Genomic DNA, 15,846 nt, shown 5'->3' on the forward strand with positions numbered 1-15,846 from the left:
CAAATTCAGAGTGGATATAATAGAATTGACATGTAATAACCTTTTGGAGGGATGAAGTCGGTCAATCGCTCATATCTGTATCTGTAGAATGTTGAAATAAAACATCAACAGTTGGTGTCTGTAACAAAACACAAAAACATAATTTCAGAAGTCAATAATTATAACATTATCAGCACTTTTTGTTGATAAAAATCTGAGCATACAATGCTGGTTAAATAGTAAAAAAATATTATAGAGTTTCAGCTCTTAGACAATTCATTAAGAACGTAACACACACTAAAATGTTGTTCAGAAAATATGAGGACCTACATAGAAACACTCATTTTAAAGCTTTGACATTAACATTGTAACACACACTAATCCGGTTCAGAAAATATGAGGACCTTATTGGAAACACAAGTCTTTCTTGGTTCAAACAATATCCATCTGGGCCAGAAGACGTCATGGTCGCACGAAGGCGGTGGCTAGTCCAAGGGAAAATAGTCCAGGTGACTTTGGCACAAGAAGGCCGTCAGGACGAGTCATGATGGAGGCATACGTTGATAAAATGGGGTTGTCGACGTCATTAAAATGATAGGATGCGTAATATTAGTTTGGGACACAGAAGGTCAACATTATAATCAGTGTTGGGTTAGTTACTGAAAGCCAGTAACTAGTTACAGTTACTAGTTACTTTATTTCAAAAGTAACTCAGTTACTAACTCAGTTAGTTACACAGAAAAGTATTGCGTTACTGTGAAAAGTAACTATTTAGTTACTTCTTTTTGTCTTAAAGCTCCTATTATTGCCCTTTTAGCCTTCATTTCAGTACTGTTATTGCACAGGAGAATATTATAGTCTGTTGATCGTCTTGACTTGCTAATGTGGTCTACATACAACACACAAAGACAAAGATATGTTTCAAAGTGCCAATTTATTTCAGGCCAGAACAAATTGAAAACAACTATTTTAAACAGCTGCAACATACAAACCCCGTTTCCATGAGTTGGGAAATTGTGTTAGATGTAAATATAAACAGAATACAATGATTTGCAAATCCTTTTCAACACATATTCAATTGAATGCACTACAAAGACAACATATTTGATGTTCAAACTCATAAATGTTGGTTTTTTTTTGGCAAATAATAATTAACTTAGAATTTCATGGCTGCAACACGTGCCAAAGTAGTTGGGAAAGGGCATGTTCACCACTGTGTTACATCTCTTTTTCTTTTAACAACACTCAATAAAGGTTTGGGAACCAAATAATCTAATTGTTAAAGCTTTGAAAGTGGAATTATTTCCCATTCTTGTTTTATGTAGAGCTTCAGTCGTTCAACAGTCCGGGGTCTCCGCTGTCATATTTTACGCTTCATAATGCGCCACACATTTTCCATGGGAGACAGGTCTGGACTGCAGGCGGGCCAGGAAAGTACCCGCACTCTTTTTTATGAAGCCACGCTGTTTGTAACACGTCCTGAATGTGGGTTGGCACTGTCTTGCTTAAATAAGCAGGGGCGTCCATAAAAAGACGGAACTTAAATGGCAGCATATGTTGTTCCAAAACCTGTATGTACCTTTCAGCATTAATGGTGCCTTCACAGATGTGTAAGTTACCCATGCCTTGGGCACTAATGCACCCCCATACCATCACAGATGCTGGCTTTTGAACTTTCGGTTGATAACAGTCTGGATGATTCGCTTCCCCTTTGGTCCGGATGACACAATGTTTAATATTTCCAAAAACAATTTGAAATGTGGATTCGTCAGACCACAGAACACTTTTCCACTTTGCATCATTCCATCTTAGATGATCTCGGGTCCAGAGAAGCCGGTGGCGTTTCTGGATGTTGTTGATAAATGGCTTTCGCTTTGCAAAGTAGAGCTTTAACTTGCACCTACAGATGTAGCGACCAACTGTATTTAGTGACAGTGGTTTTCTGAAGTGTTCCTAAGCCCATGTGGTGATATCCTTTAGAGATTGAATGTCGTTTTTTTATACAATGCCATCTGAGGGATCGAAGGTCACGGTCATTCAATGTTGGTTTCCGGCCATGCTGCTTACGTGGAGTGATTTCTCCAGATTCTCTGAACCTTTTGATGATATTATGGAGCGTAGATGTTGAAATCCCTACATTTTTTACAATTACACTTTGAGAAACGTTGTTCTTAAACTGTTTGACTATTTGCTCACGCAGTTGTGGACAAAGGGGTGTACCTCGCCCCATCCTTTCTTGTGAAAGACTGAGCATTTTTTGGGAATCTGTTTGTATACCCAATCATGGCACCCACCCAACTTTATCGGTATTTATTGCCACCTTTCCCAACTTCTTTGTCACGTGTTGCTGGCATCAAATTCAAAAGTTAATGATTATTTGCACAAAAAAAATGTTAATCAGTTTGAATATCAAATATGTTGTCTTTGTAGCATATTCAACTGAATATGGGTTGAAAAGGATTTGCAAATCATTGTATTCTGTTTATATTTACATCTAACACAATTTCCCAACTCATATGGAAATGGGGTTTGTAGTTTGGGACACAGAAGGTCAACATTATAATCAGTGTTGGGTTAGTTACTGAAAACCAGTTACAGGTACTAGTTACTTTATTACAAAAGCAACTCAGTTACTAACTCAGTTACTTACACCAAAAAGTAATGCGTTAGTCTAAGAAGTTACTATGTAGTTACTTCCTTTTGTCTTAAATTTCCCATTAATGCCCTTTTAGCCTTCATTTTAGTACTGTTATAATACAATCTGTTGATCCACTTCACATGTATTTGCTTCACTGAACTCTGCTAAGCCATGTGGTCTACATACAACACACAAAGACAAAGACATGTTTCGAAGGGCCAATTGACAAAACTATTTTAAATAGCTGCAACATAACATACATAAATAACAAACTGCATAATAACAACATAGCTGTAAACCTGGATTCTGTTACGTCTCGATGGCATCTTGGTGCCAATGGTGCTCTTCCAGGATGCAGTCGGGCAACGGACACAGCGTGGAGGTAAGAGATAATGATTTATTTAATTAACAAACAGACTAATAACAAAAACACTGGGTCAATCAATCAATCAATCAATGTTTACTTATATAGCCCTAAATCACAAATGTCTCAAAGGACTGCACAAATCATTACGACTACAACATCCTCGGAAGAACCCACAAAAGGACAAGGAAAACTCACACCCAGTGGGCAGGGAGAATTCACATCCAGTGGGACGCCAGTGACAATGCTGACTATGAGAAACCTTGGAGAGGACCTCAGATGTGGGCAACCCCCCCCCCCCCCCCCCCCCTCTAGGGGACCGAAAGCAATGGATGTCGAGCGGGTCTAACATGATACTGTGAAAGTTCAATCCATAGTGGCTCCAACACAGCCGCGAGAGTTCAGTTCAAAGCGGATCCAAGACAGCAGCGAGAGTCCCGTCCACAGGAAACCATCCCAAGCGGAGGCGGATCAGCAGCGTAGAGATGTCCCCAACCGATACACAGGCGAGCGGTCCATCCTGGGTCCCGACGAGCGGTCCATCCTGGGTCTCGACTCTGGACAGCCAGTACTTCATCCATGGTCATCGGACCGGACCCTCTCCACAAGGGAGGGGGGGACATAGGAGAAAGAAAAGAAGCGGCAAATCAACTGGTCTAAAAAGGAGGTCTATTTAAAGGCTAGAGTATACAGATGAGTTTTAAGGCGAGACTTAAAAACCAAAAGACAAAAACAAAAGGCTAGTTAGCATAAGCACGGTAGCATTAGCGAATATACAACATGAAACAAAGAGGCTAAGCACGGAGGCTATCGAGTCCAAACATCAAAATACCAACGTCACTGGATGCGTGAAAGCAAACACTACGAGACCGGGCCGAGAAAACGAAAAGGGCAGGTTATATAGTCTTTGATAAAAACAGGTGTGCGAATAAGCAGGTGAACAAATCAAGTCGCCATGGTGACAAAAAACAAATCAGGATCTACACAAACAAACTCAAGACTCTAATTGACAACAGATTCACCCAAGGAGGGCACACAAGACCTACACAAACTCTAACCAGGCATTTTTTTCTCTTAAGGAATTGTGAAATAAAAGCATGTCTTCATGAGATCAACATCATACTGAAGCCCAGAACACTCTACGCATTTCCTCACTTTTAGTTTAGAGAAAAATAAAGATTGACCGGGCCCTCTTGGATCCCACTTTATGATTGTTAAACTTATAGTCGATACATTTGGAGTGATGTGATAATCAAACACTCTAGAAGTCTTGAATGAAAGAGAATGGACAAAGTGTTTGTACCTTGAGTGATGAATGATGAGCAGAGGCCACCTGAAAAGCTTCAAAAATTGGTCTGCTCAGTTCCCAATCGTTTACTGAGTGTTGTTAAAAGGAAAGGCCGTGTAACACCGTGGTAAAAATGCCCCTCTGCCAACTTTTTTTGCAATGTGTTGCTGCAATTAAATTCCAAGTTAATGATTATTTGCAATAACACAACGTGCCAACTTCACTGGTTTTGGGTTTTGTGTATAATGTGTCTATAGTTAATATTGTGGGTGTCTGAAATACAATAATTGTTTGTAATTAAATCGTTTCTTGTGGGGAAAAAATGTTTTTGTCAAAACTGAAACCAGTGTGTAGTGTCTGTGGAGGGGGCGTGGCCTGCCGACCCGCAGCGAAATGGGGTGTACCAGGACCGGCCTCGAGATCAGCGACAGGTGCATAGATGGCCAACCTGGGCCTGGTTATCTAATCACCCGTCGCTGTGTTAAAAGGCTGCAGCCGGGTAGGAGAGAGGAGTTGGAGCACGAGGGAGACAGACAAAGAGAATTGCTGAAAAGCACAATAAAGACACTATTATTGTAAAATAAAACAGTGTTCTAAGCCTGCAACGGAACTGTCATGTCAGTGCTTGTTGGCCTGAGGAACCCGGAGGAGAGAAACCTCCACACTTCTTTGGATCCACTTTGGACTGGAGTCTGGGATGGGGGTGGGGTGGGGTGATATTGTAACTGTCACCGACTTCCCACTGGGTGTGAGTTTTTCCTTGCCCTTATGTGGGCTCTGTACCGAGGATGTCATTGTGGTTTGTGAAGTCCTTTGAGACACTTGTGATTTAGGGATATATATCAATCAATCAATGTTTATTTATATAGCCCTCAATCACAAATGTCTCAAAGGACTGTACAAATCATTACGACTACGACATCCTCGGAAGAACCCATAAAAGGGCAAGGAAAACTCACACCCAATGGGCAGGGAGAATTCACATCCGGTGGGACGCCAGTGACAATGCTGACTATGAGAAACCTTGGAGAGGACCTCAGATGTGGGCAACCCCCCTCCCCCTCTAGGGGACCGAAAGCAATGGATGTCGAGCGGGTCTAACATGATACTGTGAAAGTTCAATCCATAGTGGCTCCAACACAGCCGCGAGAGTTCAGTTCAAAGCGGATCCAAGACAGCAGCCAGAGTCCCGTCCACAGGAAACCATCTCAAGCGGAGGCGGATCAGCAGCGTAGAGATGTCCCCAACCAATACACAGGCGAGCGGTCCATCCTGGGTCTCGACACCCGACAGCCAGTACTTTATCCATGATCATCGGACCGGACCCCCTCCACAAGGGAGGGGGGGACATAAGAGAAAAAAGAAAAGAAGCGGCAGATCAACTGGTCTAAAAAGGAGGTCTATTTAAAGGCTAGAGTATACAAATGAGTTTTAAGGTGAGACTTAAATGCTTCTACTAAGGTAGCATCTCGAACTGTTACCGGGAGGGCATTCCAGAGTACTGGAGCCCGAACGGAAAACGCTCTATAGCCCGCAGACTTTTTTTGGGCTCTAGGAATCACTAATAAGCCGGAGTCTTTTGAAGGCAGATTCCTTGCCGGGACATATGGTACAATACAATCGGCAAGATAGGATGGAGCTAGACCGTGTAGTATTTTATACGTAAGTAGTAAAACCTTAAAGTCACATCTTAAGTGCACAGGAAGCCAGTGCAGGTGAGCCAGTATAGGTATATATGTATGTATATATGTATATAAAGGTATATACAGTATAGGTATATATGTATGTATATATGTATATAAAGGTATATACAGTATAGGTATATATGTATGTATATATGTATATAAAGGTATATACAGTATAGGTATATATGTATGTATATATGTATATAAAGGTATATACAGTATAGGTATATATGTATGTATATATGTATATAAAGGTATATACAGTATAGGTATATATGTATGTATATATGTATATAAAGGTATATACAGTACAGGCGTAATGTGATCAAACTTTCTTGTTCTTGTCAAAAGTCTAGCAGCCGCATTTTGTACCAACTGTAATCTTTTAATGCTAGACATGGGGAGACTTCAAAATAATACGTTACAGTAATTGAGACGAGACGTAACATATAAATATAAATAAACATTGATTGATTGACACTTTGGTCTCTCCTCTCCAGCTGCTGCGTTTTAACAGAGCGACGGGTGACTAGATAATCAGGTCCAGGTTGGCCATCCACGCACCTGTCGCTGATCTCGAAGCCGATCCTGGCAACACCCTGTTTCGCTGCAGGTCCGCAGGCCACGCCCCCCCTCCACAGTGTCAATCAAAACCCAGTCATATAAATGACAGTGATTGCTGGTAGTTTTACATCATACTCTAACTTTATTGGTAGTCATTGATTTAAAAAAAAAATAACAAGTAGAGAAATAGGGGCTAAAAGGTTCAGATGAAAATAAGACATGTTTTGCAGCTTAATTTCTGAGGAAAACCTCTCAATTTCTGCCTTTTTGATGAAACATGCGCACTTAATTTATGGCTTCATCTCCCATCCAAATTGTGTTATTGTCAACAGCTGCAATCAAGGCGGCGATCCATCATGCGGCACGTCGCGATTTATCAGGAGCAGCTGCCACTTTAACCAAGTCGCCTCTCTGCAGCGACATTCTGCATGAAGAGCCAAGTGACTTCATTTAAAGCAGTTAGCAGCTACGTGCCGGCAAGGGAGAAACAAATGTGTGAACATTTTCTGTTTCAGTAAAAGAAACCATGCGTTTGGGGATTAGTTCCAACATATGCACACCAGTGGTGTGCCCAAATTTTTTTTTTTTCTAGGGGTGGCACTTAGTTCTGCAGAAGTGGCACCCATATAACAGTCTAACCAAGGAGCAGCTTTGACTACCATAGTAGTTTAGCAGGGGTTACCAGCACCAGGTACCAAGTGAAGCCTCTTGTAAGACATTTGCTGACATTAAACAATATTGCAAAGCTTTGAGCGTCGGACAACTTGCAAGAGTTGTCGCTAAATACAAATAGAGTTTACTGTTATGATCCGCTGCCCGGATAATATTATTATTAGATTTTTCAGTCTTTTCTGTTGGTTTTGGACTCCTTCGGTTCCTGTTTGTGCACCTCTCAGTTGGTTTCCATATTACACATATTTCATCTCCGTAATATCTGCTAAAATTCGCTCCATTTTGTCCACTAAAGACGCTGAGATCATTATCCATGCGTTTGTTACGCCTCGTCTCGATTACTGTAACGTATTATTTTGGGGTCTCCCCATGTCTAGCATTAAAAGATTACAGTTGGTACAAAATGCAGCTGCTAGACTTTTGACAAGAACAAGAAAGTTTGATCACATTACGCCTGTACTGTATATACCTTTATATACATATATACATACATATATACCTATACTGTATATACCTTTATATACATATATACATACATATATACCTATACTGGCTCACCTGCACTGGCTTCCTGTGCACTTAAGATGTGACTTTAAGGTTTCACTACTTTGGTATAAAATAGTACACGGTCTAGCTCCATCCTATCTTGCCGATTGTATTGTACCATATGTCCCGGCAAGAAATCTGCGTTCAAAGGACTCCGGCTTATTAGTGATTCCTAGAGCCCCAAAAAAGTCTGCGGGCTATAGAGCGTTTTCCGTTCGGGCTCCAGTACTCTGGAATGCCCTCCCGGTAACAGTTCGAGATGCTATCTCAGTAGAAGCATTTAAGTCTCACCTTAAAACTCATCTGTATACTCTACCCTTTAAATAGACCTCCTTTTTAGACCAGTTGATCTGCCGCTTCTTTTCTTTCTCCTATGTCCCCCCCTCCCTTGTGGAGGGGGTCCTGTCCGATGACCATGGATGAAGCACTGGCTGTCCAGAGTCGAGACCCAGGATGGACCGCTCATCAGGACCCAGGATGGACCGCTCGCCTGTATCGATTGGGGACATCTCTACGCTGCTGATCCGCCTCCGCTTGAGATGGTTTCCTGTGGACGGGACTCTCGCTGCTGTCTTGGATCCGCTTTGAACTGAACTCTCGCGGCTGTGTTGGAGCCACTATGGATTGAACTTTCACAGTATCATGTTAGACCCGCTCGACATCCATTGCTTTCGGTCCCCTAGAGGGGGGGGGTTGCCCACATCTGAGGTCCTCTCCAAGGTTTCTCATAGTCATCATTGTCACTGGCGTCCCACTGGATGTGAATTCTCCCTGCCCACTGGGTGTGAGTTTTCCTTGCCCTTTTGTGGGTTCTTCCGAGGATGTTGTAGTCGTAATGATTTGTGCAGTCCTTTGAGACATTTGTGATTTGGGGCTATATAAATAAACATTGATTGATTGATCGATTGACACATTATTTTCACCTGCCGCTTGTTCCGGACGTGCACCTGTTTAGTGATTACTGTCATTCTTTAAAGGGGAACATTATCACAATTTCAAAAGGGTTAAAAACAATAAAAATCAGTTCCCGGTGGCTTGTTGTATTTTTTGAAGTTTTTTTCAAAATGTTACCGGTCCCGGAATATCCCTAAATAAAGCTTTAAAGTGCCTTATTTTGGCTATCTTCGAAACCACTATCCATTTCCCTGTGACGTCATACAGGGCTGCCAATGTAAACAACATGGCGGTTACCACAGCAAGATATAGCGACACTAGCTCGGATTCAGACTCGGATTTCAGCGGCTTAAGCGATTCAACAGATTACGCATGTATTGAAACAGATGGTCAGAGTATGGAGGCGGATAGCGAAAAGGAAATTGAAGAAGAAACTGAAGCTATTGAGCGAATAGCTATTGACGCTATTCGGCCATAGCATGGGTGTACCTAATGAAGTGGCCCATAGCATGGCTGCCTTATTAGCATCGCCGGTAAAATGTGCGGACCAAACGATCAGGACTTTCGCATCTTGTGACACTGGAGCAACTTAAATCCGTCGATTGGTAAGTGTTTGTTTCACATTAAATGTGGGTATCTAGTTTCAAATGTACATACAGCTAGCGTAAATAGCATGTTTGCATCGATTAGTGTAGCATTTTAGCATTGATTAGCTGGCAGTCATGCTGCGGCCAAATATGTCTGATTAGCACATAAGTCAACAACATCAACAAAACTCACCTTTGTGATTTTGTTGACTTTATCGTTGCAAATGCATCTGCAGGTTATCCATACATCTCTGTGCCATGTCTGTCTTAGCATCGCCGGTCAAATGTGAAGACACTTTGGTACATTCAATGGGGGTCTGGCGGCAGATTTCTTGCCAGTGGTGCAACTTGAATCCCTCCCTGTTAGTGTTGTTACACCCTCCGACAACAGATTTCTTGCCAGTGGTGCAACTTGAATCCCTCCCTGTTAGTGTTGTTACACCCTCCGACAACAGATTTCTGGCCAGTGGTGCAACTAGAATCCCTCCCTGTTAGTGTTGTTACACCCTCCGACAACAGATTTCTTGCCAGTGGTGCAACTTGAATCCCTCCCTGTTAGTGTTGTTACACCCTCCGACAACAGATTTCTTGCCAGTGGGGCAACTTGAATCCCTCCCTGTTAGTGTTGTTACACCCTCCGACAACAGATTTCTGGCCAGTGGTGCAACTTGAATCCCTCCCTGTTAGTGTTGTTACACCCTCCGACAACAGATTTCTTGCCAGTGGTGCAACTTGAATCCCTCCCTGTTAGTGTTGTTACACCCTCCGACAACAGATTTCTTGCCAGTGGTGCAACTTGAATCCCTCCCTGTTAGTGTTGTTACACCCTCCGACAACACACCGACGAGGCATGATGTTTCCAAGGTTCCAAAAAATAGTCGAAAAAACGGAAAATAACAGAGCTGAGACCCGGTGTTTGTAATGTGAAAATGAATATGGCGGGTGTGTTACCTCGGTGACGTCACGTTCTGATGTCATCGCTAAAAGACCGATAAACAGAAAGGCGTTTAATTTGCCTAAATTCACCCATTTAGAGTTTGGAAATCGGTTAAAAAAATACATGGTCTTTTTTCTGAAACACAAAGTTATATATTGACGCTTGCATAGGTTTGGTGATAATGTTCCCCTTTAAGCCTTCCTTCTCCAGTCAGTCAGTCTGGCTTCCTAGTTTGTGTTCATACAACAAGCTCGCTACCTGCTAGCTTCCACGCTAGGCTATTTGTTTTCTAGCTCCCATGCCAGCTCCTTTAGTTGTTTGCCTTAAGTGCTATGAGCACGTTTTTCTTTGTTCTACCTGATTTATTTCGTTCTCCCTGGGAGAACGAAACCCGCATCACCATGTGACCAGGCCGTTATATTTACAACAAAGTGAACTGGACTGTGTCTCCAGTTTTGTTGACAGCAATGGCCGTGTTCTGAATAACAGTAAAACAAAATGCATGATTCTGGGCCATAAACATACTTTAAAAAATGTACTGCCTTTGTCACTGTGGAGGGGGGCGGGGCCTGCCGCGGAACGGGGTGTGCCAGGATCGGCCTCGAAGACAGCGACAGGTGAGTAGATGGCCCAGGTGGGCCTTTTTTATCTAAATCAGTCTTTCTCAACCTTTTTCAGATATGTACCCCATGTGAATTTTTTTTTTTATTTAAGTACCCCCTAATCAGAGCAAAGACTTTTTGGTTGAAAAAAAGACATAAAGAAGTAAAATACAGCACTATGTCATCAGTTTCTGATTTATTAAATTCTATAACAGTGCAAAATATTGTTTATTTGTAGTGGTCTTTCTTGAACTATTAGGAAAAAAAGATATAAAAATAACTAAAAATTGTTGACAAATAAATGAGTGATTCAATTATAAATAAAAATTTCTCCACATAGAAGTAATCATCAACTTAAAGTTCCCTTTTTGGGGATTTTAATAGAGATCCTTCTAAACTTTTCTTCCCCAAAAAATAAATCTTTAACATCAATATTTATGGAACATGTCCACAAAAACTCTAGCTTTGAACACTGAATATTGCATTGTTGTATTTTTTTTCACAGTTTATGAATTCATATTCATATTTTGTTAAAGTATTATTCAATAACTATATTTATAAAGGATTTTTGAATTGCTGCTATTTTTAGAATATTATTAAAAAATCTCACGTACCCCTTGGCATACACTCAAGTACCCCCAGGGGTACGCGTACCCCCGTTTGAGAACCGCTGATCTAAATCACCTGTCGCCTTTATTAGCAGCAGCCGGTATGAGACATGTAGTTGGAGTTGTAGGTGCTGATGAGCGGACTCAGGAGGAAAAAAAAACATTGTGCTGGAAAGCAGAAGCCTATAACTTTTTATGAAAATAAAACAGTGTTATACCCTTAATTCCGGACTCTCCTGGCAGTGTGTGGTGGTCCGAAGAACCCACTAGAGGGTAACCTCTACAGTCACTTACTTTAAAATGTTTTCTTTGGAGCAGGTGCATGAAACTGAGCTGTAAGGGTTGACCATAAATTATTAATTGGATTGGTCTTGTCGTATAAACAATATTGTGTCTGAATTGGGCAGGACTGTATCTGGTTCTTGGGGGTGCATGGGAGTTTGCCCAACCAGTCTACAAGTGCTTTGTGGACTTGGAGAAGCCATTGGACCGTGTCCCTCGGGAAGTCCTGTAAGGAGTGTTAAGAGAGTATCAATCAATCAATCAATCAATGTTTATTTATATAGCCCCAAATCACAAATGTCTCAAAGGACTGCACAAATCATTACGACTACAACATCCTCGGAAGAACCCACAAAAGGGCAAGGAAAACTCACACCCAATGGGCAGGGAGAATTCACATTCAGTGGGACGCCAGCGACAATGCTGACTATGAGAAACCTTGGAGAAGACCTCAGATGTGGGCAACCCCCCCCCTCTAGGGGACCGAAAGCAATGGATGTCGAGCGGGTCCAACATGATACTGTGAAAGTTCAATCCATAGTGGCTCCAAGACAGCAGCGAGAGTCCCGTCCACAGGAAACCATCTGAAGCGGATCAGCAGCGTAGAGATGTCCCCAACCGATACAGGCGAGCGGTCCATCCTGGGTCCCGACGAGCGGTCCATCCTGGGTCTCGACTCTGGACAGTCAGTACTTCATCCATGGTCATCGGACCGGACCCCCTCCACAAGGGAGGGGGGGACATAGGAGAAAGAAAAGAAGCGGCAGATCAACTGGTCTAAAAAGGAGGTCTATTTAAAGGCTAGAGTATACAAATGAGTTTTAAGATGAGACTTAAATGCTTCTACTGAGGTAGCATCTCGAACTGTTACCGGGAGGGCATTCCAGAGTACTGGAGCCCGAACGGAAAACGCTCTATAGCCCGCAGACTTTTTTTGAGCTCTAGGAATCACTAATAAGCCGGAGTCTTTTGAACGCAGATTTCTTGCCGGGACATACGGTACAATACAATCGGCAAGATAGGCTGGAGCTAGACCGTGTAGTATTTTATACGTAAGTAATAAAACCTTAAAGTCACATCTTAAGTGCACAGGAAGCCAGTGCAGGTGAGCCAGTACAGGCGTAATATGATCAAACTTTCTTGTTCTTGTCAAAAGTCTAGCAGCCGCATTTTGTACCAACTGTAATCTTTTAATGCTAGACATGGGGAGACCCGAAAATAATACGTTACAGTAATCGAGACGAGACGTAACAAACGCATGGATAATGATCTCGGCGTCTCCAGTGGACAAAATGGAGCGAATTTTAGCGATATTACGGAGATGAAAGAAGGCCGTTTTAGTAACGCTTTTAATGTGTGACTCAAAGGAGAGAGCTGGGTCGAAGATAATACCCAGATTTTTTACAGAGTCACCTTGTTTTATTATTTGGTTGTCAAATGTTAAAGTTGTATTATTAAATAGAGGTCGGTGTCTAGCAGGACCGATAATCAGCATTTCCGTTTTTTTGGCATTAAGTTGCAAAAAGTTAGCGGACATCCATTGTTTAATTTCATTAAGACACGCTTCCAACTGACTACAGTCCGGCATGTTGGTCAGCTTTAGGGGCATGTAGAGTTGGGTGTCATCAGCATAACAGTGAAAGCTAATACCGTATTTGCGTATGACGTCACCTAGCGGCAGCATGTAGATGCTGAAGAGTACAGGGCCAAGGACCGAACCCTGGGGAACTCCACACGTTACCTTAACATAGTCCGAGGTCACACTGTTATAGGAGACGCACTGCATCCTATCAGTAAGATAAGAGTTAAACCATGACAGGGCTGAGTCTGACATACCAATTCGTATTTTGATACGCTCTAATAAAATATTATGATCGACGGTATCGAAAGCAGCGCTAAGATCGAGGAGCAGCAACATAGATGACGCATCAGAGTCCATCGTTAGCAATAGATCATTAGTCAATTTTGCGAGGGCTGTCTCAGTCGAGTGATTTGCCCTGAAACCGGATTGAAAGGTTTCACATAGATTGTTAAACGCTAAGTGCTCATTTAGCTGCTCCGCAACAATTTTTTCGAGGATTTTCGAAATAAAGGGAAGGTGAGACACCGGTCGGTAGTTTACCATGAGGTCAGGATCGAGGTTAGGTCTTTTAAGGAGAGGATGAATAACCGCTTTTTTGAATGCAACGGGAACAGTGCCCGAGGAAAGTGATAAGTTTATAATATTTAGCACTGATGGACCTAATAATACAAAAAGCTCCTTGATAAGTTTCCCAGGAAGTGGGTCAAGTAAACATGTTGTTTGTTTTATTCCATTTACACGTTGTAACAATCCTTCTAATGTTATTTCATCAAAACGAGAGAAACTATTTTGGATATTTGCAGTATCCGCCGTATATACAATCGTATCTGTGTTACTATAACCCCGTTGTAGCTGGGACGCATTGTCTTTAATCTCCTTTCTAATAAGTTCAATTTTCTTATTAAAGAACTTCATAAAGTCATCTGCCGAATGGGTGGAGCTACTGGAAGGAGTCCCTTGTTGGGTTAGCGATGCTACAGTACTAAACAAAAATTTTGGATCGTTTTTATTAATGCGGATGAGATTTGAGTAATAATTAGTTTTAGCTAAGGTAAGCATGCGTTTATAAGTTATTAAACTATCACTCCATGCTTGATGGTGCACCTCAAGTTTAGTCGTGCGCCATTTGCGTTCCAGCTTTCTACATAATAATTTCTGAGCTCTAGTTTCTTCAGTAAACCATGGCGTACGCCTATTTGGAGCCTTTTTTAACTTCAGCGGTGCTATACTATCAATGGTTTCGCGCAGGGCGTTGTTAAAGTTGTTAGTGAGGTTATCAATAGAGCCCACATACTTTGGGAACGGTGCCATTACCGAGGGCAGTAGGTCCGCAAGAGTCGTCGTTGTGGCAGCATATGGGGTATTGGACTGTCTGATTGTGGCGGTCCGGTCCCTGTATGATCAGTGCCAGAGCTTGGTCCGCATTGCCGGCGGTAAGTCGGACACGTTTCCAGTGAGGGTTGGACTCCGCCAAGGCTGTCCTTTGTCCCGGAGCTTTTATGGACAGAATGTCTACGCGCAGTCAGGGCGTTGAGGGGATCCGGTTTGGTGGTTTCAGGATTAGGTCTCTGCTTTTTTGCAGATGATGTGGTCCCGATGGTTTCATCTGGCCAGGATCTTCAGCTCTCACTGGATCGGTTCGCAGCCCAGTGTGAAGCGACTGCGATGAAAATCATCAATTTTTGACCACTCATCTTGACAAAATTGTTGCAGTTCAGCTAAATTTGTTGGGTTTTCTGACATTGACTTGTTTCTTCAGCATTGTCCACACCTCTGGGCTGATGATTTTAGGTTGTCCTGAAGAATTTGGAGGTAATCCTCCTTTTGCATTGTCCCATTTACTCTCTGTAAAGCACCAGTTCCATTGTTAGCAAAATATACGCAGAGCATATTACTACCACCACCATGCTTGACGGTAGGTTTGATGTTCCTGGGATTAAAAGCCCTAACCTCTTGTCCTCCAAACATATTGCTGGGTGTTGTGGCCAATCTGCCCAATTTTTGTTTCATCTGATCACAGAACTTTCCTCCGGAAGGTCTTATCTTTGTCTACGTGAGGTCAGATGAAACCAAAATTTAGCTATTTCACAGTGGCTGACATTTTATTCATTTAAAGTTTGACATTGAATTGTCAGCATGACCACAAGATACTTGTTATTTCATGCTATAAATCACAAATGGCTATTCAGATAAAGGAAGTCAGCTAATAGAATAAACATTCTTTATACATTGACTATAATCCACTAAAACATGTGTAAATAATGAGATGAACCATCTGTGGCTGTGAAGTGAACACTAGTAAGGTTGTAACTACTGTATAGAGTAGGCTAACCCATGTGGTTCCTGTGGATTTCATGCTATAAATCACTAATGGCTATTCAGATAAAGGAAGCTAATAGAATAAACATTGTTTGTACGCTTTATGATTTTTGCATTTGGAGCAGTTAGAAGTGGAGAGGGAGTCCAAGAGACAGACATTGGCTGTAACCCACTCAAGCTGAAGCAAAATGGGAAATGCGAGCCGCTCAGAAATATGCTCATGTCAGAGCCATCTAAGCAAAAATGCAGAAGTAACGTGTGAATGAAGCAAAGTAATGTGTAAACAACGAGATGAACCA

The sequence above is a fragment of the Nerophis ophidion genome, linkage group LG14 (assembly GCF_033978795.1).
Source record: "Nerophis ophidion isolate RoL-2023_Sa linkage group LG14, RoL_Noph_v1.0, whole genome shotgun sequence".
NCBI classification, from domain to species: domain Eukaryota; kingdom Metazoa; phylum Chordata; class Actinopteri; order Syngnathiformes; family Syngnathidae; genus Nerophis; species Nerophis ophidion.